Genomic DNA, 23,200 nt, shown 5'->3' with positions numbered 1-23,200 from the left:
AGAAAGGGGAATTGCGGGTAGCTGAGCTTGTGCCTCGACTTACCAGGCCTGGGCCAGGGGACTTGATATCACCCCCTGGGGAGGGTAGTAGGTACGGGCGTGAGTGCCCTCTGCAGCCCCCCCGAGCCTGAGGAGCGAGGTCAAGACAGCTCCCTTTTCCTCACCCAAAATGCCACTGGCAGGGGAGGCTTGCCGGAGGAAACCGCCTTTCTCCCAACTGCCCTTTCCCCACTTCCTTATCTTACCCACTCGCTCCCTGGTGCCAAGGCCACTCCTGCCACCGCCAGTGCGCATGCACCGTGGCCGAAACAACCCCCGCCCGCTGCAACGGCTCCTGCGTCCTCTCAGAACCAATCCTAGCCCCTCTCCCTTCTGTATTGCCATTTAAGGCTGCTTCACCTCCTTTCCAGCCCTGCCCTTCTTACCAGCCTATATAACCTGTAATCACCCCTGAATAAATCTCTTTGGCGCATACCCCTACTGGATGAAGAGTGTTTTTGTCCTTATCGCCGCCCTCCTTGCACGCCTCTCGCCGAGGACTTTGGCCACGTCCTCCGCCTCGCCCTCGCCTCCGGGAAAGAGCCCCCGCCGCCGGTAACCTTTAAGCAGCCCCGAGAGCTGAGGGCTCGGCTACCGGCCGCCACTCCCCCTAGAAGCAGTAACCCCGACCGCACACATCAGTAGAATAAGGGCATCCGGTGGTGGGCCCCTGAAGTGCCTTGTGGCACTTGCCTTCCTAGAGATGTTCACATCCCCACCCCACCCCATCCCAGTTGCCACGACCTGCCCAGCTCATAGGGCTGAGGTGGCTCCTGTCTGAGTGGGGGCAGGCAACCTCTGGGCTTGCAGTATCAGGAGGCAGGAGACTGTAGATGGTAAATATTTAATTCCCACCTAGCACAGCCTGTAAATCATGCCACGGGATCCGGCCTTGGGTGAGACTCACTCTGACATTTATGAAGCAGGTGTGCCAACCTCTTAGCACACAACTTGACAAAATGCAGAGTTTGAGGCAGCAGGCTGGGTCCTAAGATGGAAACAGCCCCAAACTCCTCTTTCTTTTTTTGTTGGAAGAACCATGTTATTTCTGAAAATATGGCGAGATTCTGAAACCCCAAGCTGGTGGGAAGATTTGTGAGAATTATTGCTCAACCAATGAATTTACATTGAGGAATTTGTGGCCTACTTCCTAGTAACCGTGGACTGATAAATAGAAAATCTACATGATTCTAGCAAAATCTTTGGGGAAATACAGAACATATTGATTATATTTCTCTTCAGAAACCTTAAAAATGTATAATACTTATAGGGTAACAATTTAGGAATGATTGGTAATATTATTCTTCAATTTCATGGCCAATGAAGTCTGAGGCTGTTAAAATAATAGTAAATTATTTTCTAAATCAAAAACTAATTTTAAAAATCACAGTCAATTGAGTTTTTTTCTTAGGAAGTACAAATTGGAGAGGAATGAATGAAATGCAGTCAGCCCGAAGGCTAGCGGCCATAGCAGGTGATGGAAAACTGTACCCCAACTCCTCTGTCTCCTCACAGCTGTATGTGCATGTGTGGGGGTGTGTTTGTATATGTGCGTATGTTTGTGTGTGCTTCTGTGTGTCTGTGAGTGTGTACATGTATATGTAGGCTTACATGTGCTTTTGTGTGTTTGTGTATCCTTCTATATGTATTTGTGTATGTGAGTGGTTGTGTGTGCTTCTGTGTGTGTTTGTGTGTTTCTGTGTATTTGTGTAAAGAGCAAAGGAAGGGGAGAGACATATGTTGTGTGTCTACTACAGAGGCCAGAGATTACAGTTTGCTCCCTATTTTTACATAGACTGTAAGCTAAGAATGGTTTTTGCGTTTTTAAGTGGTTGAAAAAAAATCAGAAGAAGAATAACATTTCATGACATGAAAATTATACGAAATTCAGAGTTTAGAGTCCCTAAGTGTGGTGGATGGGATGTTGTTCTGGTTTGCTAACGCTGCCATTAAGCAAAATATCAGAAATGGATTGGCTTTTATAAAGGGGGTTTATTTGATTACAAAGTTACAGTCTTAAGGCCATAAAGTGTCCAAGATAAGTCATCAACAATTGGGTACCTTCACTGGAGAAAGGCTATTGGCATCCGGAAAACCTCTGTTAGCTGGGAAGGCACATGGCTGGTGTCTGCTTGCTCCCAGGTTGTGTTTCAAAATGGGATTCTCCAAAGTGTGGCTCTTGGGACATTGTGTCCTCTCTTAGCTGCAGCTGCTCCTCAAAATGTCACTCTCAGTTGCTCTGCATTGGGGCCTGTGTGGCTCTTTTTAAAGTACTCCAGTGATCCAATAAAGACCCACCCTGAATGGGCAGGGCAACACCTCCATGGAAATTATCCAATCAAACATTTCACTGGCAGTTAATTGAGTCACATCTCCATGGAAACACTCAATCAAAGAATTCCAATTTAATCAACATTAATATGTCTGCCTCCACAAGATTGCATCAATGATAATGGCACTTTAGGGGCCATAATACATCCAAACCGGCACAGATGTGTACCTTAGTTTGGACATGTTCTTGGTCTTGGTCTGCTAGGTCTGCTCTCTGGTGGGTGTGGACCCTTTGTAGGTGGGATCTCTTGAAGATGTTGCTTTGGTTGGGTTGTGGTCCCACTGAGTCAGGTTGGGCTTTGTCCAGATGGAGTCCTTTGTGGGCAGAGTGGAGGCCAAATGGAGAAAGAAGCCAGGAGAGACCACCATGTGCATTGCCATGTGTGCCAGTTTTAATATATTATGCCCCCCAGAAAAGCCATATTCTTTAATGCAATCTTGTGGGGGCAGACTGATTAGTCTGTTGACTAGGGTGGGTCATGATGAGTTCACTGGAGTGTTTAAGAGAAAAGCTAAGAGCTGACACAGACGCAGATGCTTGCTGGCACTTGGAGATGCGGACAGAAGGATGTTTGGGGATGCTAAGCTAAGAGATGAAGCCCAGAGTTTGCTCTGGAGAAGCTAAGAGGGGACCCCCAGAAGCTTAGAGAGAAACATCCTGGGAGAAAGAAGCACGGCACAGAGGAGCTGAGAGAGGGGAGTTAAGACAGAAATCCAGAGACCTTTTGGAGAAAGCCATTTTGAAACACAACCTGGGAGCAAAGGACCAGGAGACACCAGCCAGGTGCCTTCCCAGCAGTCAGAGGTGTTCCAGATGTCATCGGCCTTTCTTCAATGAAACATTAGCAAACCAAAATACCATGCAACAGAAAAGCCCAGGACCAAGGATTGCTGGTAGGCAGCCCCAGGATGCTGCAGTCTCGGGGAGAAAGCATCACCTTGCTTACATGCCATTTTGGATTGCTAGCCTCAAAACCATGGGTCAATAAATTCCCATTTTTTAAGCTAACCCACTGCATGGTATTTGTTTTAGCAACCAGAAAACTAAAAATAAGTAAATTTTATTGGAACCAGGTGTGGTGGTTTGAAGCTTTAAGAACATATTCTTGAAGTTAATCCATTCTTGTGGGTGTGAACCCATTCTAAGTAGGACTTTTTCATGAGGTTACTTCAGTTAAGGTGTAGGCCAGCCCAAGTAGGATGGGTCTAAATCCTATTACTGGAGTCCTGTACAAGCAGAATGAAAATCAGGCAGATGGAGAGAAAGCCATGGAAGCAAGAAGCTGAAGGTCAGCAGAACCCAGAAGAGAAGAGAGAGGCCAAGAGAGGCCGCCATGTGCATTGCCATGTGACAGAGAAGCCCAGGACCAAGGGTTGTTGGCAACCAGCCCCCGAATGCCAGTCTTCAGGGAGAAAGCTTCGCCTTGATGTTGCCTTGACTTGGACTTTTTCCTGGTCTCAAAACTGTGAGCCATTAAATTCTCATTGGGTAAGTCAGCCCTTTGCATGGCATTTTCTTGAGCAGCCTAGGAAACTAAAACACCAGGCCAAACTTACTCATTTGCATATTGTCTATGGCTGGTTTCAAGCCATAAGGGCAGAGCTAGAATAGTTGCCACAGAGACGATACGGCCCACAAAATCTAAAATATTTACTCTCTGGCCCCTTACAGACACAGTGTGCTGCCCTGCTGTCCTGCATACAGCTACTTTTCATGACTTCTCTCCATCCTCACAATCACCCTGTGGTGCTTGTTTGTCTCCATTTTACCAATGAGCAATAGTCATAGAGTGACACATTGTCTTTTGATCTGGTCTTTCTGACTCTAACACTGGTGCTCTGTCTCCTCCCCTGTGCAAGTTGGCATCTTCTCCTGGATTCCTACTACTCTCAGGACAAAATCTAAAATCCTTGTCATGGCCTGCAGCCCAGCCTGGTCCACCCCTACCCCTCCTCTGGTTGTGTGCACATCTCCAAAAATCCCACCCCAGTCTCTGTGGTGCGGGAAGTGCCACAGGTCTTCAAGCTCTTTCTCGCCACAGGCCCTTTGCACATGCTGGTCCTTCTGCTTGCAACATTCTCCCCCTGCCTCTTCACTTTGCCCAACTGTAGCCAATTCTTCAGGTCAGCTTTAGTGAAGCCATCTGGGTGGTTCTGTTCTATGTCAGTTAGCTACCCTTCCTTCTTCTGGGTGGAAGTTGGCCACAAGAGAAATATGCCCAAGATTTGAGGGTGGAAGTGAAGTCCCAGTCACTTCATGCTCTGTAGGGTGGTGTAGGGAACCAGGCAGGCTCTGGCTGATCTGCTGATCCACCCGCAGCTCCTCCAGCTTCCCCAGACCTTCTCCTTCCACTTCTCTGAGTCCTGGGGTAGGGACATGTGCAGCTCTGTGGGGGACTGTGTTAGGTTCTTCTGTGGGACACCAGTGTCACTGGGGTCAGGTATGTTGACAGAAAGACAGAGTCTCCAGTTTTTCCTGGGGTCCCTGTCTGTGTTTGCTGCTGACTCCCACTTCACTGCCACCTTTTCTTCCTGCCTGCCCTGCTGACGTCTAGTGCTGCAGGTCCATCTCCAGATCCAGAGACAGTAGCTCACCATGGACTTCTCATCAGCTTCCCTCTGGGGTCAATGGTTTGTGTTCCTCTAACCTTTTCCCTTCTGGACCTTGACTTCTCAGTGCCTCTGACAATTGTGTGACATCTAATCCCTTTAAAAAACCCCAAATCCTATATCACTTGCATGCTGGTTCCCTTTTGGAGCCCTAACTGATACCCTCTCCCTATTATCCCACCCAAACCCCCAGAGTGGGTTAGTGCCTCTACTCACTTTATATGCCATCTTGGACCTTTCCTTTATTGTGCTGATAATGATTGACTTCATCATTTGTCTCGTTATTTACTCAACATCTTTCTTCCCCATTAAATTCCATGAAGGTGGGAGGCTCTGGGTCTACTCTGTCCCCCCTGGGGTTTTGGTGCTACTTACATCAGGGCAGGCACATTCTACGAAGTCAATACCTAGTTGTGGAATGAATGATTTATTCCAAAAGCAGAGAAGGTGCATGCCCATTGATTTTGCTCTTGGACAGTCTCCATGTTGTTTTCAGAATCTTTAGGCTGTCAGTGCTCTATTGACTAGTGCACGTCAGCAGCCACTTTCTGTCCTCTGGCTCACCTGTCTCTGTAGCATCTCAAGCCAAAGGGCATACGCACCCACCTGTGGCTGAGAGGCACACCTTTAAGGTAATAACTGTGCTTTTTTATCCCCGAGGAGTCATTTTAGAGTTGAAATTTCCCTTTTGGGAGTCTGAGGCCCTCAGAGGTATGTGCAGAGGAAAGAACATGGAGGAGACTGGACCTGCTGCCAACTTGCTCTGTGCCCTTGGGCACATCACCTGACTCAGTGGAGCAACACCACCAGTCAAAGGTGTGGTTCTTTTCCCAATGTGTGCAGTGTGTGTGCTAGTGATCGAGAGGTGCTAGTGACTTTTATTTGGGAAGAGAGTTCCTAGATGTCCTGCAACAATTGGGAAAATCCTACAAAACTTTCACACGTCCATTCAGACATGCAGGTGTGATAAACCTATTTATCTGAGCCTATTTTCCAACTCTACTGTATTTCACTATAAAAATAAACAAAATATGTTTGTCATCCTCATAAGATAACACCAAACTTTCCATGAGTGCAGCTACCTTGAAAATCAAAGGAAGGTTAAGGGGTTTATTTTGTTAGGAAGTTCATCAAGAGTCGTTTACAATTTTGGAAAACTGTATCACCAAAAACAGTGCTGCTTGTAGGCTTTGAGTTGTCAGTACCCACACATGGATCCACCTCGATGGGTAGATGGCGCATTTCCTGGTGATTCTCAGTATAGACTCAGGCATCTGGCTACTTCCTATGCCCCCTGGTGAGCAAATGATGAATGTTATGTTTCCATGTTGACATGCATGCTGCATTTTATGAACTGCTTTCTCTTATGTCTCCTTTATGTCACATGTAAGACATTATATTGGATTTTTTCTTGAAATTAAGGAATGTAAGCTATATTAACTATGAATTTAATTTCAAAATAGTAAAATGGGCTCTGAAAAATGGTGTTGGACTTGAAAAGGTTAAAACCTCTAGCTGAGTCATTTGAATGTCCTTTTAACTTAAAAATATCCCTGCATTTTTGCAAACCTACAATGTAACATTTGACACTGGTTCCAAAGGGAGAAGTGAGGAAACTCACAATTAGCATGTTCAGGTATCGATTTCTTCTCTTCCTATCTGTTGTTCCTTTTAGCTAGATGTTTACATATTTCTTGAAAATTTTAGAGCAACAGAGAAATATCAGTGATACCAACACCTCACAGTAATTATAGTGCTGTGTTTGATACTGCCTAGTTTTTAAAATACGTTTTTGCTGGTGTTGAATTCAGCATGTACGTGTGATGAAACTTGCCACTGAAAATGGGACTAGGGTTCTACTTCTGCCTACGATGTTAGAAAGATGGAAAGGACTCCATTCTCACTCTAGCAGTGAGAAAAACCCAGATATACTAAACAATCACAGCTTTTCTTGAACCCGTCAGAGAATGAGAAAGCTGATATTACAGGGTGATCGAGGAGCTCGAGATTGAGGAGGGAAATCCCCTCCCCAACTCCCTCCCCCCATGGCCGCAAGGAGGGACAGGGCACAGACAGACACCGTCTCGCCTGGCGCAGAGCACAGGGGAAATCGCCTCTGCCAGGCAAGTGCTTGAAAGAAATCCGTAAAATGCTAAATCATTGCCAAGGGCCTTAGACCAGTGTGCCGTCAGGGGAGCCCTGGGTCCCCAGACACAAGCGGAGGTTACACTCGCCTGAGGTCTCCCTGGGAGAATGGAGACAGCGTCCCTGGTGGTGCAGGCTGCAGGGATGATCTTTACTGCCGGGAGAGAGTGTATTCGTTTCTCAGGGCTGCGATAACAAAGTTGCCCAAGCTTGGTGGCTTACAACACTGAAGTTTATTGTTTCATAGTTTCTGGAGGCCGGAAGTCCAAAACCAAGCTGTCAGGACGGCCACATCCCCTCTGAAGACTGTAGGATGGATCGTCTTCGTAATCCTTGGTGCTCCTTGGCCTACAGCTGCAGCCCTGCAGTCTGCCTTTGTCGTTCCCTGGCCTTCTCCCCTGTTTGCGGCTGTGTCCCTTCTCCCCTTCTTGTAAGGACACAGTCTTATCGGATTAAAGGCCCGTGCTCCTCCAGGATGACTTCTTTTTAACTGAACTAACTCCATCTGTGATGACCCCATTTCCAAATAAGGTCACATTCCCAGGTCCTGGGGTGTTAGGACTCTAACACACCTCTTTGGGGGACAAGGTTTAATCCATATCTGGTGAGGGGGAGGAGAGAGCCAAAACCTCACCCTGCTGCCTGATCCTTCCCTGGAAGCAAAGCCTGAAGCTGCTGGGGAGGGGCAGTGACATTTGTAGCCCCCAGGGCACAGGTAACGATCCATGGTAATGGAAGGAAGGACAGAAGGAAGCACCTGCTTCCCTGGGGAAGGGGCAAGGAAAGGTCCTGGCCCAGGATCCTATACCGAGGTGTAGGTATGCCTTTTGAGATCTCCCACCACTGGGGTGGGAAGGAAACTCTCAGGACAGATGTAAAGCAGAGTTTGGGTCTCATGGGGAGGTGGGCCAGGACACTCGAAAGTACACCCCAAGTCCAAGCGCACCAGGCCCACCTAAGATGCAAACCCCTGCAGCCCCCCACCGGCCTGGCGAGCACTGAGCAGCAAGCAGCAATGTGCTGCTGGGGAGGAGGCTGGAGTCTGAAGGGCGTCCTCCGTGCGGCAGGCACTCGGCGCTGAATGAAAGCTGAGCGTGGGTTACGGGCCTTGAGAAAAACCCTTAGCCATTCCAGCCCCCACCCTGAGCACAAAGCATTGCTAGAGGAAGGTGCTGCTTCTGTTCTGTTAGTGAAATAAAATGGTTGCCTGCACTGGGCGTTGTGGGGAGGGACCCCTCTCTGAGAAAGGACTTTTCAGAAGACAAAAACAATTCACCTGCAGGGGCTTTCCAAGAAGATGGAACGCATCCCATAGAATTGCAGATAAGCAAACCTGGTGATCAACTCATTTCGGGCCAGGAGAGGTAACTGTTCAGAATGGACACACCTACCATACTCCTCAGTGTGTATCTGCTCCCCACTTTGTAAGACCCTCCTATGTAAAATAGAAACGTAAGGTCAGCCACGCATACTATTTCCTCTCTTGCTCCTGCATTTGCCCTAATAGCTTCCCCTTTCCACTCCCTCGGCAGAGCACCTTACCGCCTTTGGTTTGATGCTGTCCAACCCATGAATCATTTGTTGCCCAATAAACTTTAACATTTTAAAAATGCCTCAGTTTATCCTTGACAGAATCTGATGTCAGAAGTGGGATCTGAAGGAGACTTGGAGGAACCCCAAGAGCCAGGAGTAACGAGGCGATGGTGCCCACAGAGCCATTTCATGCCCACTGCTGTCTCACTGCACGGGGAGATCGCAGGTAAGTCCTTCTTGGATCCGAGCTCTATGAACTCGTGTCAAGCTCTTTGAATTTATCTGGGTGCACTGAAACTGGGCTGGGTCCTAAGGAGGCCTTCGGTAAGACTCCCACCCTTTGGAGGGGACCCTTTGGAGGAGAAAGTAAGCAGGCCTTGGGCACATAGAAAAGGGAAGTTCTAGACTAAAGATAGCTTGGCGTTATAGTGGCCACAATGGGGAAGTTTTAATTTAGACAAGATTGCTCATCTGAGAGAGGTCCTAGAAGAAGAGAGGATTCTGAATGCCCCCCAAAAAATGAAACTTTTTTTAAATTGGTATCTCGAGGCATTGAAAAGAATTGGTGATTCCCAAGGAGCCTCATTAAAAGACTTCTTTAAAAAGCCAATGAAGCACTTAAAGGAGAAGCGGAGACAACCAAAAGGAATGTACACAAACTGACTTGACTCCACCTGGGCCTCCGGCGCCTTCTCTTTACTTTCCTTTGCCCAATTACACTGAATCTACAAACCCTCCTTCTCCTTTACCCTTTTACTTGGAAGATGAGGGAAGAATGCAAATTGGACAGATGTGTAGAGCCTCCCCAGAGCCTGGCGTTCCAACCGCCACCACCTTTAACCTGTGGCCAAAGATGGAACTCAGAGGCATAATTATAGGATTCTTTAGGGTGCACATGAACTAGAGGTACCTGACCCATATCAGCCTGGGCACGAGTTGATCTGGACCTCAGATGCTCAACCCTGGAAGGCAAAAGCTGGTTGGATGAACCCAGGAAGGGACCTACAGGATCCCTCCTTCCACAATAAATCGGCCCAAGAAATAGGGCAACGCTTCTATAAGCACTTCAGGGCAAAGAAAATTCTAAGTTCCTCCGCAAATCTTGATGGAAAATCTTTAACTCTCATATTAAGCAATTAACCTCAACTCATCTCATCCACCAGGACCAAATTCTAATAAAAATATAAGAGTAGGGCAAGGACAGAAAGGCAGCTCTTTAATATAAACTAGTGAGTTTTGTATTTTTCTGTTTTCTGGGTTTCTGTGTTTTCATGTCTGACTCTTGGCTGAAAAATTTTATACTGAAGCTAAGAACTCTCCAGTTATAGCTGTCTGTCTGGTTTTTGTTGTTGCTCTGTTTTTTGGTAAGGAGAGACTTTATTCAAAGGATTGTTTAAAAGGAAGAAAGGGGCTCTTGCAGTAGAGGGTGGTGACTATTGCAGGAGGAGAACACTCTGACCGTCCAGTCTGCAAGCGTCTCAGGGGTCCGGCATCAGGGCTTTTCTTCTGCAGAGAGGAAAGCAGCAGGTGTGGGGAGCGGATGAAAGGGTGGCTGAGCAGACAGCAGCTCTGAGACTACCTTATGCCAAAACAGCCTATTTTCTGGGTGGTGCCCTCAAAGTTCAGGGGCCTGGAGGACGGAGAGAAGCTGCCCCCAGGTGGGTTACCAAGCACTTTGTTCCGACTGATCAGTGGGGACGGGAGGTTCACCTGATCACTTATGAGGCACAGAACGGGGGCGTGGAGGGGCTGTGTCCAGCCCTGACCTGGTGAACAAGGAGGCTCCTGTGAGTTGTCTAAGCCACATGGGGAGAGGGCAGCTCTTGCTTCACAGTGAGCAGATTTCCAGAGTGCAAAAGGTGGGGGGTTTCTTTACCTCCAGTTTTCCAGGATCATGGGGTTCAGATGAAATTTCACGTTGTCAGTGTTTTCCTTACTGATACATCTTTGGACCTAGGACAAGTGCTAAGACCCCATTCAAGGAAAATTCATTTTGACTATTGCCACTAGATGGCTCCTAATGTGAAAATAAATAAATAAATAAACAAACAAACAAACAAACAAACAAATGAGGTAAAGTTGCAAGCAGCAACAAATCTTGCAAAATAAAATAAAATAAAATAAGATAAAATAGTCACAGTTCCTAACAGGCTGGCATCAGTATTTACCAAGAATTGTGGTCAGGTGCTAATCTGCACGCCACTGCACATTTACACAAACATGAATATTTTCCATAATGTCAGCTCCAGATATAAAAAGGGATCACTTAAAGAATACTAGATTTATTGCTAGTTTATCGATACCTAGATTTTCATATTGACTGCAAGCACCCTGAGATCAAGGACTACATCTTTCGCCTCCTTTAAGACAGCTCCAAGGCTTTGCTCCTCGTTGAAAAAGGAATTGGGTGCAAGGGTGTGTGTGTTACTTTATGCAGCAACTTACTGTTATTGTTATGTTAAGTGTATGATATTTTCCTACTTCTAGATTGTATTACCAAATTAACTTATAATACTCCTTAAAAGAGTTCTATTCAAATTGCTTCAGGATACATAAGCACTTATATATAAATTTATATTCCTGAAGTCCCAGAAATTAAGGAAACCAAACTTCTAATATTTCCACTGGAAAATAGTTTTTTTTCCTCCATTTTTTAATATTCTTTTTATTGAGATATATTCACATACCATGCAGTCATACAAAACAAATTGTACATTTGATTGTTCACAGTTCCATGACATAGCTGTACATTCATCACCAAAATCAATCCCTGACACCTTCATTACCACACACACAAAAATAACAAAAATAATAATTAAAGTGAAAAAGAGCAATTAAAGTAAAAGAGAACACTGGATAGCTTTGTCTGTTTGTTTGTTTGTTTGTTTGCTTTCTTCCCCCATTTTTCTACTCATCATCCATAAACTAGACAAAGGGGAGTGTGGTCCTTAAGGCTTTCCCAATCCCATTGTCACCCTCATAAGCTACATTTTTATACAATCGTCTTCAAGATTCATGGGTTCTGGGATGTAGTTTGATAGTTTCAGGTATCCACCACTAGCTACCCCAATTCTTTAGAACGTAAAAACGGTTGTCTAAAGTGTGCGTAAGAGTGCCCACCACAGTGACCTCTCAGCTTGTTTTGGAATCTCTCTGCCACTGAAGCTTATTTCATTTCCCCCTTTTGATCAAGATGTTCTCCATCCCACGATGCCGGGTCTACATTCCTCCCCGGGAGTCATATTCCACGTTGCCAGGGAGATTCACTCCCCTGGGTGTCTGATCCCATGTAGGGAGGAGGGCAGTGATTTCACCTGCCAAGCTGGCTTAGCTAGAGAGAGAGGGCCACATCTGAGCAACAGAGAGGCATTCGGGAGGAGGCTCTTAGGCACAATTATAGGCAGGGCTAGCCTCTCCTTTGCAGCAACAGTCTTCCCAAGGGCAAGTCCTGTGGTAGAGGGCTCAGCCCATCAAACCACCAGTACCCTATGTCTGTGAGCACATTAGCAACCATCGAGGTGGGGCAGCCCAATATCCCTGCATTCTCCACCAGCTCCTCAAGGGGGCTCTGCATATTTTTTTCCTTTTTTTTTTTTATTAACTTCTTTTTAAATCAACTGTATAGAAAATAAAAAAAAATTAAAAAAATTAAAAAAAATATGATAAAAGAACATTTCAAAGATACCATAACAAGGGAGTAAGAAAAAGACAACTAACCTAAGATAACTACTTTACTTCCAACATGTTCCTACTCTACCCCAAGAAAGTAATCTAATATAGCAACATTTCTGTGAACTTGGTCCTACTATACCCATCAGAAATTAACAGACCATAGTCATTCCTGGGCATTCCCAGAACATTAAATTTACCCATGATAGCTTATCTGTTCTTATTGGATTGTTGTTCCCCCTTCCTTAATTGCTCTCTATCGCTAGTTCCCCGACATTCTACATTATAAACCATTTGTTTTACATTTATCAAAGTTCACACTAGTGGTAGCATATTTCTCTTTTTGTGCCTGGCTTATTTCGCTCAGCATTATGTCTTCAAGTTTCATCCATGTTGTCATATGTTTCACAACATCGTTCCTTCTTACTGCCGTGTAGTATTCCATCTTGTGTATATACCACATTTTATTTATCCACTCATCTGTTGAAAGACATTTGGGTTGTTTCCATCTCTTGGCAATTGTGAATAATGCTGCTGTGAACATTGGCATGCAGATATCTGTTCGTGTCACTGCTCTCCGATCTTCCGGGTATATACCGAGAAATGCAATCACTGGATCGAAGGGTAACTCCATATCTAGTTTTCTAAGGAAGTCCCAGACTGACTTCCAGAGTGGCTGAACCATTATACAGTCCCACCAACAATGAATAAGAGTTTCAGTTTCTTCATATCCCCTCCAGCATTTGTAGTTTCCTGTTTGTTTAATGGCAGCCATTCTAATTGGTGTGAGATGGTATCTCATTGTGGTCTTAATTTGCATCTCTCTAATAGCTAGTGAAGCGGAACATTTTTTCATGTGTGTCTTGGCTGTTTGTATTTCCTCTTCAGAGAACTGTCTTTTCATATCTTTTGCCCATTTTATAATTGGACTGTCTGTACTATTGTCATTGAGTTGTAGGATTTCTTTATATATGCAAGATATCAGTCTTTTGTCAAATACATGGTTTCCAAAAATTTTTCCCATTGAGTTGGCTGCCTCTTTACTTTTTTGACAAATTCCTTTGAGGTACAGAAACTTCTAAGCTTGAGGAGTTCCCGTTTACCTATTTTTTCTTTTGTTGCTTGTGCTTTGGGTGTAGTCTAGGAAATGGCCGCCTAATACAAGGTCTTGAAGATGTTTCCCTACATTATCTCCAGGAGTTTTATGGTACTTTCTTTTATATTGAGATCTTTGATCCATTTTGAGTTAATTTTTGTGTAGGCTGTGAGGTAGGGGTCCTCTTTCATTCTTTTGAATATGGATATCCAACTCTCCCAGCCCCATTTGTTGAAAAGACCATTCTGAGCCAGTTCAGTGACTTTGGGGGCCTTATCAAAGATCAGTCGGCCATAGATCTGGGGGTCTATCTCCAAATTTTCAATTAGATTCCATTGATTAATATGTCTGTCTTTGTGCCAGTACCATGCTGTTTTGAAAACTGTGGCTTTATAATAAGCTTCAAAGTCAGGGAGTGTAAGTCCTCCCAGTTCGTTTTTCTTTTTTAGAGTGTCTAGCAATTCGAGGCATCATCCCTTTCCAAATAAATTTGATTACTAGCTTTTCCAAGTCTGCAAAGTAGGTTGTTGGAATTTTGATTGGGATTGCACTGAATCTGTAGATGAGTTTGGGTAGAATTGACATCTTAATGACATTTAGCCTTCCTATCCATGAACATGGAATATTTTTCCATCTTTTAAGGTCCCCTTCTATTTCTTTTAGTAGAGTTATGTAGTTTTCTTTGTATAGGTCTTTTACATCTTTAGTTAAGTTTATTCCTAGGTACTTTATTTTTTTAGTTGCTATTGAAAATGTTATCTTTTTCTTGAGTGTTTCTTCAATTTGTTCATTTCTAGCATATAGAAACATTACTGACTTATGTGCATTAATCTTGTACCCCGCTACTTTGCTAAATTTGTTTATTAAGCTCTAGTAGCTGTATCGTCTATTTCTCAGGATTTTCTGGATGTAAGATCATATCATCCACAAACAATGACAGTTTTATTTCTTCCTTTCCAATTTGGATGCCTTTTATTTCTTTGTCTTGCCAGATTGCCCTGGCTAGCACTTCCAGCACAATGTTGAATAACAGTGGTGATAGCGGGCATCCTTGCCTTGTTCCTGATCTTAGAGGGAAGGCTTTCAGTCTCTCACCATTGAGTACTATGCTGGCTGTGGGTTTTTCATATATGCTTTTTATCATATTGAGGAAGTTTCCTTCAATTCTTACCTTTTGAAGTGTTTTTATCAAAAAGGGATGTTGGATTTTGTCGAATGCTTTTTCAGCATCCATTGAGATGATCGTTTGATTTTTCCCTTTTGATTTGTTAATGTGTTGTAATACACTGATTGATTTTCTTATGTTGAACCATCCTTGCATGCCTGGAATGAACCCCATTTGGTCATGGTGTATGATTTTTTTAATGTGTCTTTGGATTCGATTTGCAAGTATTTTGTTGAGTATTTTTGCATCTATATTCACTAGGGAGATTGGCCAGTAGTTTTGCTTTTTTGTAGCATCTTTGCCTGGTTTTGGTATTAGATTGATGTTAGTTTCATAAAATGAGTTTGGTAGTGTTCCATTTTCTTCGATGTTTTGAAAGAGTTTAAGTAAGATTGGTATCAGTTCTTTTGGAAAGTTTGGTAGAATTCCCCTGTGAAGCCATCTGGCCCTGGGCATTTATTTGTGGGAAGCTTTTTGATGACTGTTTGGATGTCTTTGCTTGTGATTGGTTGGTTGAGGTCTTCTGTTTCTTCTCTGGTCAGTCTAGGTTGTTCATATGTTTCCAGGAAATTTTCCATTTCCTCTACATTATCCAGTTTGTTGGCATAAAGTTGTTCATAGTATCCTCTTATAATTTTTTTAATTTCTTCAGGTTCTGCAGTAATGTCACCTTTCTCATTCATTATTTTGTTTATCTGGGTCTTCTCTCTTTTTGATTTTGTCAGTCTAGCTAGGGGCTTGTCAATCTTGTTGATCTTCTCAAAGAGCCAAGTTTTGGTGTTATTTTTCCTCTCTATTGTTTTTTTGTTCTCTATGTCATTTATTTCTGTTTTAATCCTTGTTATTTCTTTTCTTCTACTTGGTTTAGGATTGGTTTGCTGTTGTTTTCTAGCTTCTTCAGTTGATCCATTAGTTCTTTGATTTTGGCTCTTTCTTCCTTTTAAATATATGCATTTAGTGCTATAAATTTCCCCCTCAGTATCACTTTTGCTGCATCCCATAGGTTTTGGTATGTTGTGTTCTCATTTTCTTTCACCTCTATATATTTAGCAGTTTCTCTTGCTATTTCTTCTTTAACCCAGTGATTGTTTAGGCGTGTGTTGTTTAACCTCCAGGTATTTGTGAATTTTGTAAGTCTCTGATGGTTATTGACTTTTGATTGTATTCCATTGTGGTCAGAGAATGTGCTTGGAATAATTTCAGTCTTTTTAAATTTGTTGAGCCTTGTTTTATGTCTCAGAATATGATCTATTCTGGAGAAAGTCATGAGCACTAGAGAAGAATGTGTATTCTGGTGATTTGGGATGTAATGTTCTATACATGTCTATTAAACTCATTCATTTGTCATATTGTTTAGGTTTTCAGTTTCCTTATTGGTCTTCTGTCTGGTTGATCTATCTATAGGAGAGAGTGATGTGTTGAAGTCTCCCACAATTATTATGGAAACATCAATTGCTTCCTTTAGTTTTGCCAGTGTTTGTCTCATGTATTTTGTGGCACCTTGATTGGGTGCATAAACATTTATGATTGTTAATTCTTCTTGTTGAATTGCCCCTTTTATTAGTATGTAGTGGCCTTCTTTGTGTCTCATAACATCCTTGCATTTAAAGTCTATTTTTTTCTGAGATTAGTATCACTACACCTGCTTTCTTTTGGCTCTAGCTTGCCTGAAATATTTTTTCCATCCTTTCACTTTCAATTTCTTTGTGTCCCTGTGTCTAAGATGAGTCTCTTGTATGCAACATATTGATGGTTCATTTTTTTTCATCCATTCTGTGAATCTATATCTTTTAATTGGGGAGTTTAATCCATTTACATTCAACATTATAACCATGAAGGCATTTCTTGAATCAGCCATCTTATCCTTTGGTTTATGTTTGTCATATATATTTTTTCCCTCTCTCTATTAATATCCTTTAATGTACCCATACTGAATCTCTTTAGTACTGAACCTTTCTCCATGTCTCTCTCTTCTTTCTTTGTTTCTCTGTTGGTAGGGCTCCCTTTAGTATCTCCAGTAGGGCAGGTCTCTTGTTAGCAAATTCTCTCAGCATTTGTTTGTCTGTGAAAAATTTAAGCTCTCCCTCAAATTTGAAGGAGAGCTTTGCTGGATAAAGTATTCTTGGTTGGAAATTTTTCTCACTCAGCATTTTAAATATGCCATGCCACTGCCTTCTCACCTCCATGGTGGCTGCTGAGTAGTCACTGCTTAGTCTTATGCTGTTTCCTTTGTATGTGGTGAATTCCTTTTCTCTTGCTGCTTTCAGAACTTGCTCCTTCTCTTCCATGTTTGACAGTGTGATCACAATATGCCTCAGAGTGGGTTTATTTGGATTCATTCTATTTGGAGTTCACTGGGCATTTATGATTTGTGTATTTATGGTGTTTAGAAGATTTGGGAAGTTTTCCCCAACAATTTCTTTGAATACTCTTCCTAGACGTTTACCCTTTTCTTCCCCTTCTGGAATACCAATGAGTCTTATATTTGGATGTTTTATACTATCTATCACATCCTTGAGGTCCATTTCTATTTTTTCTATTTCTTCCCCCATTCTTTCTTTTGTTCTTTCATTTTCCTTTCTGTCATCTTCCAGGTCACTGATTCGTTGTTCAACTTCCTCTAGTCTTGTACTATGAGAATCCAGAATCTTTTTAATTTGGTCAACAGTTTCTTTAATTTCCATAAGATCATCTATTTTTTTTATTTAGTCTTGCAATGTCTTCTTTATGCTCTTCTAGGGTCTTCTTGATGTCCTTTATATCCTGTGGCATGCTCTTCTTCATGTGCTTTATATCCTGTGCCATGGTCTCATTGTTCATCTTTAGTTCTCTGATTAATTGCTTCAGGTACTGTGTCTCCTCTGATCTTTTGATTTGGGTGCTTGGGCTTGGGTTATCCATAGTGTCTGGTTTTTTCATATGCTTTAAAATTTTCTGTTGTTTTTGGCTTCTTGGCATTTGCTTAACTTGATTGGGCTATTTTAGGATTTGTAGACTGATTGAAATCCTTATCTCTAATTTGTCAGATCTATAGCTTCGTGGAGTACACTTTCTCTAACTAACCAGCAAGTGGTGTCCATGAGCCACCTGTTCCCCTCAAACCAGTTCTCCCCTGCTTTGTCTTTGTGGTGAGTGGGGGAGTGAGTCTTGTGGGGTCCAATTGGTGTACCAAGCTTGCGTGTGTAGTTGGTGTTGCCTGCCTTGTATATGGGGCGTGTGTCTGGGCGATCAGGGAGGGGGGCAGCTCTAACAATCAAATCTCCCTGGTGTTCGTGAAGTTTTAAAGCTGCTGCAATAGTCTAACCCTTCAGTTCAGTCCTGCCAGTTTGTCTCTGCTGCTGACCCACAAGTCCTTGGTTTGGCGTATGGCCCCTGAGACTTGCGAGTGGGTCCGTTTTCCAGGCCATGCACCCCCAGGTCCTCTGTTGAGGGATGACTGTGCTATGTCACAGGTGAGTGCCATCTCCCCAGGGTGTTTCTGGGCTGCCGGTCTGTGTAGGGAGGCTCCCAGTCTGCTGAAAGGATGGCTGAATGGGGCATGTTGATTCACACTGCTCCGCCTTCCCAACTCTGGGACAACCAGTTGAGGGTGCAGAGAAGGCTAATGTCCATGCCCGATTTTGTGGTGTGTGCATGTGTTATTGGAAGCACTTCCGTCACACTGGGTTGTCTGGGGCAGCTCTGGGCTATGGGGCTGGTGACAGGCAGGAGTGTGCCCTGTCCACCGGGATGATGGCTGTGAGAGGACGCCCCCCTTTTCTTGGGAAGTTGTGGTGTTTAGTGAATTTTCTCAGCCACTGGATTATTGCCTTTTGTCTCAGAGCTCTCTTATTTCTGCTCTTGTCTTGACCTGCCAAAATTGCAAGTCTTTGAGGCTTTGTGTATTGGGATCCTTAGAGTAATTGTTTTAGAAAAAGAAAAAAAGATAAAAAAAAAAAAAGGGCCCTCCTTGCAGATCTAATGGGTTATTGAAATGCTAAGAGACAAAGCAATTAGGGCCATTAAGGAAAGGTCCAGAGGACAGAGAGAGCGGTTTTTCTTCAGGATTTGCATATGAGCCTGACTGCCTGAGCTCTGCCCTTCCCCTTTCTATGTTCACCAGAACTCCAAAAAGCCTCCGCTGTTATTTTTTGGGTTTTTCTTGCTGTTTTTGCTATCCCTATCTCCTCTCCGCTGGGCTGGCTGCTCCCGGATTCTCTGGTGTCTGGTCTCAGTCTATCTATGATTGGAGTTTGGATCAGTAGAATGAGTTTTTGATAAGAGCCGCCACTGCCGTTCTCCCTCCTCATTCCCAGTGCTGATGGCCCCTCCTCCCATGGGACTGAGCCTGGCAAGGACGGGCACGGGTCCCCTGGCCACAAAAACTTACAGATTTCACTGATCTTAGCAGTTCCACATGTTCATGAGTGTTGTATGAAGTATGCCCAAAGGCAAATTGCTCTGTGGTGTCCATTCCATGCAGTTCCTGGCTTTCTACCTACTTCCCTGGAGGAGTAACTAAAACGTACACCTCACCACTCCGCCATCTTGCCCTGCCCGAGAAAGAGTTTTTGTAGAACTAAACCCAAATGTTTAAAAATTTTTAAGTTCACATAATTTAAGTAAAACTTTGGCAAACAAAAGTAGCTGAATATTGTTAGTTAAATAAAAAGACCTGTGGCTTCTGAGTTATCAATTTTAAATGCAATATATGCATACAATTTTATCTTACTTGAGTATGCTCTTCCTAAATCTGTACAGGTTTATGGACCAAATAAGGTAGCATTATATCTTTAAAGGTAATGTCTAAGATGGTGAAAATGTAAATTTGTGTTTAGCCAAACTTAGTTATTATTCTGACAAATTTTATTTCAATAGTAACTGTGTCTTGTAAGATGTTGGTTTGAAGATAATGTCAAGATCTTTTTGGTAACTTAAATATATAAGGTATGCAGGATGTGTTTTTGTTAAGGAAAAAGATAGCAGTTCTGTCCTACATTAAAATGACTGGTAGCAGAAGGAGAAAAGAACATGTAGGCCAAAAGCTGAGTGGATATAGAAAGTTGTAGTAGGGTGCAGAAAAGGAATTTTGTTTGTTGTGGTCAAGGTTGGCTAAGATTTGACAGGTTTAAAGATTTTTAAAAGTTTTCTTATTAGACAGTATATTCATGGAGAACTAGGATTTGAATTTTCTCTGTTAAAATGATAAAATTTTCTTGGATTATTGATCTACTCTTAGTAAGGGGTTGTGAAAGCTTTTTCTTAACCATCTGAGTAATCTGCCTAGAAAGCAAAGATTCTGTATTTTATCAGAATAATTTCCTGTGCTTTATATAAACTTTTATTGTTTCAGAGAGCATCTTTTCACTTCTGAAAGAACTAAAGTGCTTGTGTTTTAAACAATCTGTTAGCTCCTCTATTCCTTTATTTCCTTGTAAAATCTTTTATTGTCACTTGGTTAAATAGGCAACCAGACATTGTCTCACAGTGACCTATGATCCTATTAAACAAAATGTTCAAACCTGACAACTTTTGACATTTTGTCTTCCCCAAATTGAACCCTAAATGATGTTTTCTTGATCACAAACTGCCTTGGGATTTTCCAGAGAGCCCCTGGAAAATCACAAAGGATTTTTCCTTTCACCTTGTGAAAAAGAGAAGTGCTAGAAGTCGTTAGGTTTATTTGCATGGGAAGAGTTGTACAATTTAAAAGGATATTCAAGCCTTTTGTTGTGTGTACACATAAATGTGTAAGGGTAAACTGTTATGGATAGAAATATTTCAGAAATTATATAAAGTTCCTAGAGATCTGTCAATGTCCTCATTATCCATGAGATGTCCTAGGACCGATCTGCCTATTACACGAAAGTATAATGTTATTGGTCGTGATTTCAGTTACTCTTAAAAAAATGTCTGATGAATTCTCATCAGATTGTTCACTTTTGTAAAATAGTAATAAGTTAACTGTAGTCATTTTAAGCTTTTTGTCATCTACAGATAGTTTTTATTCTGATGCTTCCCTGAAAACATGTGTAACTGGCTATAGGCCAGAGCCTTCAACAAAATGACTATCTCAGAGACCCACGGAAAGGACCAAGCCAGGGATGCTGGGGACAGGTTCTAATGACATCCCTTAAACAGCATGGAGCCCACTCCTGTGGGCTGAGCCAAGATTCCAGAATTCTAGGGAGGAAACTGATGGGTTCGTGATATTGCTAACACAAGATTGAGTGGAACAAAGATTAATTACCTAGGACCGAACAAACTGAAAAAGAATGATTATAGGTTTGGTTTGGGTTATTGCTGAGGTTTAATTTTCTTTTTCTATATACAAGGAATCCCATAGTCTTTTCCCTTAAGCTTGTTATAATTTCCTAAAACCTTAATCTTTTTCTCCCTGCCTGATCCCTCCAGAATTTGAAAACTCTTACTTAATATTCTTATTTTTATGGCACTATAATCATTTTCATAGGTTCAATAAGAACCTGTCCTCCTTGTTAACAGGACATAATTGGAGACACTGGTTATATAACCAAGGTTTTGACTGGAACACTGTGTTTGAGAATGGTGCTCATTTAATCAGATCTGACCAGAAACTTTTAGGGAACTACAGTTGACTTTACGGAGCCAAGGCTTACAGAAGCCTCTTGGAAAATCTGATCTGGTATCTGCTTCACGGTTCCCAGACTTATGGGTGAGTAATGAAGTTTGCTTTCTGGCAAGCACAAAGAACCATGTGATACTTTGAGACCTCAAGAAAGAAGAATTCACCCAAATCTGTAGGTACTGCAGGTGAAATCTGGTGTTGAGTTCTTTCCTAGTCTTGAGAGGCTTTTAAGAGTCCAGTTGGAGATTCCTTATGAAAACTGCCAGCAAAGCAATCTTGTAGACAGCATATAGATGGGTCCTGTTTTTTAATCCATTCTGCCAGTCTGTGTCTTTTTATTGGGGAGTTTAATCCATTTACATTTAGTGTTATTACTTTAAGGGCAGTACTTTCTACTACCATTTTGTTTTTTGGAATTTATATGTCATATCTTATTTTTTCCTCTCCTTTTACCTTTCCTGATAATCTTCATTTCTGCACTCTTCTCCAACTCTCTCTCTCCTGTCTTTTCCTATCAGCCTGTAGCACTCCCTTTAGTATTTCTTGTAGTGCCAGTCTCTTATTCACAAACTCTCTCAGTGTCTGTTTGTCTGAAAATGTTTTAATCTCTCCCTCATTTTTGAAGGAAAGTTTTGCTGGATATAGAATTCTTGGTTGGCAGTTTTTCTCTTTCAGTATCTTAAATATATCACGCCACTGTCTTCTTGCCTCCATGGTTTCTGCAGAGAAATCTGTACATAGTCTTATTGACTTTCCCTTGTACGTGATGGATTGCTTTTCTCTTGCTGCTTTCAGAATCCTCTCTTTGTCTTTGACATTGGACAATCTGACCAGTAAGTGTCTTGGAGTAGGTCTATTGGGATCTATTCTATTTGGGGTACGTTGTACTTCTTGAATCTCTAATTTTCTGTCTTTTATAAGAGTTGGGAAATTTTCAGTGAGTATGTCTTCTATTACTCTTTCTGCCCCTTTTCCCCTCTCTTCTCCTTCTGGGATACCCATACCACATATATTTGTGTGTTCAAGTTGTCACTCAGCTCCCTAAGACCCTGCTCATATTTTTCCATTTTTTTCACCATCTGTTCTTTTGTGTGTATGAATTCGAATGACCTGTCTTCCAGTTCACTGATCCTTTCTTCTGCCTGTTCAAATCTACTGTTGTGTCCCTCCATTGTGTTTTTCATTTCCTCCATTGTGGCCTTCATTCCCATGAGTTCTGCCATTTGTTTTTTTAAGTTTATGAATTCTTCTTTATGGTCAGCCAGTGTCTTCTTTATATCCTTAAGCTCTTTTGCTATATCTTCCTTCATTTCATCAAATTTATTTAGCATTAGTTGCCTCCACTCCTGTGTCTCAGCTGAGCTATTAGTTTGCTCCTTTGGCTGGTCTATGTTTTCGTGTTTCCTGGTATGGCTTGTTATCTTAAGTTGTCTAGGCATCTGATTCTCTTGATTAGTTTATTTTGGAGCTTGTTTTCTGTCTTTTACTTAGTGGTTTTCTTGTTGGTTGGCTTTGTTTTCTGGCCTCTGTTATTCAGTTCAACTTATTCTAGACCTCTAACTTAGGTTCTATTTAGTTGATCGGAATTTTTCCCCTCTTGTTTTTTTCTGTTTCTTGCTCTGCCTCTATGTAACCTTTTTGTGAGTGGGTCTCCTCAGATATGGTCGACCCTAGTCAGATTTTCCCAGTCTAGTGAGGCCCAGGTCTCATTGGGAGGGTATGGAGTTTTCCTGAGAATGAGACCCTCCTATGAGGCCTTTAGAATTGGTGCTTTTCCTCTCCTGTCCAGCAGGTGGCGCTGGCCAGCCCGCAGCTCCCCCACCAGTGTAAGAAGGTGTGGAGCCTTTAGTTCTCCTGGTGACTCTGATCCTGTCAGGGGCGTGGCTGACTGAAGCTGGAATCTGAATTCCAGCCCCTGGGGTCTGAATTCCCAGAAGGAGGACTGCCAGTTGAGCTGGGCCTCCCTCCACTCTCCCAATCCTCAGAATTCCAGTTGTCTCTCAGGGGCACTATTCCCTTCTCCTCT

Source organism: Choloepus didactylus, chromosome 1, assembly GCF_015220235.1.
Source record: "Choloepus didactylus isolate mChoDid1 chromosome 1, mChoDid1.pri, whole genome shotgun sequence".
In the NCBI taxonomy this organism is placed as follows: domain Eukaryota; kingdom Metazoa; phylum Chordata; class Mammalia; order Pilosa; family Megalonychidae; genus Choloepus; species Choloepus didactylus.
The sequence above is the reverse complement of the archived record's forward strand: the minus strand, read 5'-3'. Positions refer to the sequence as shown.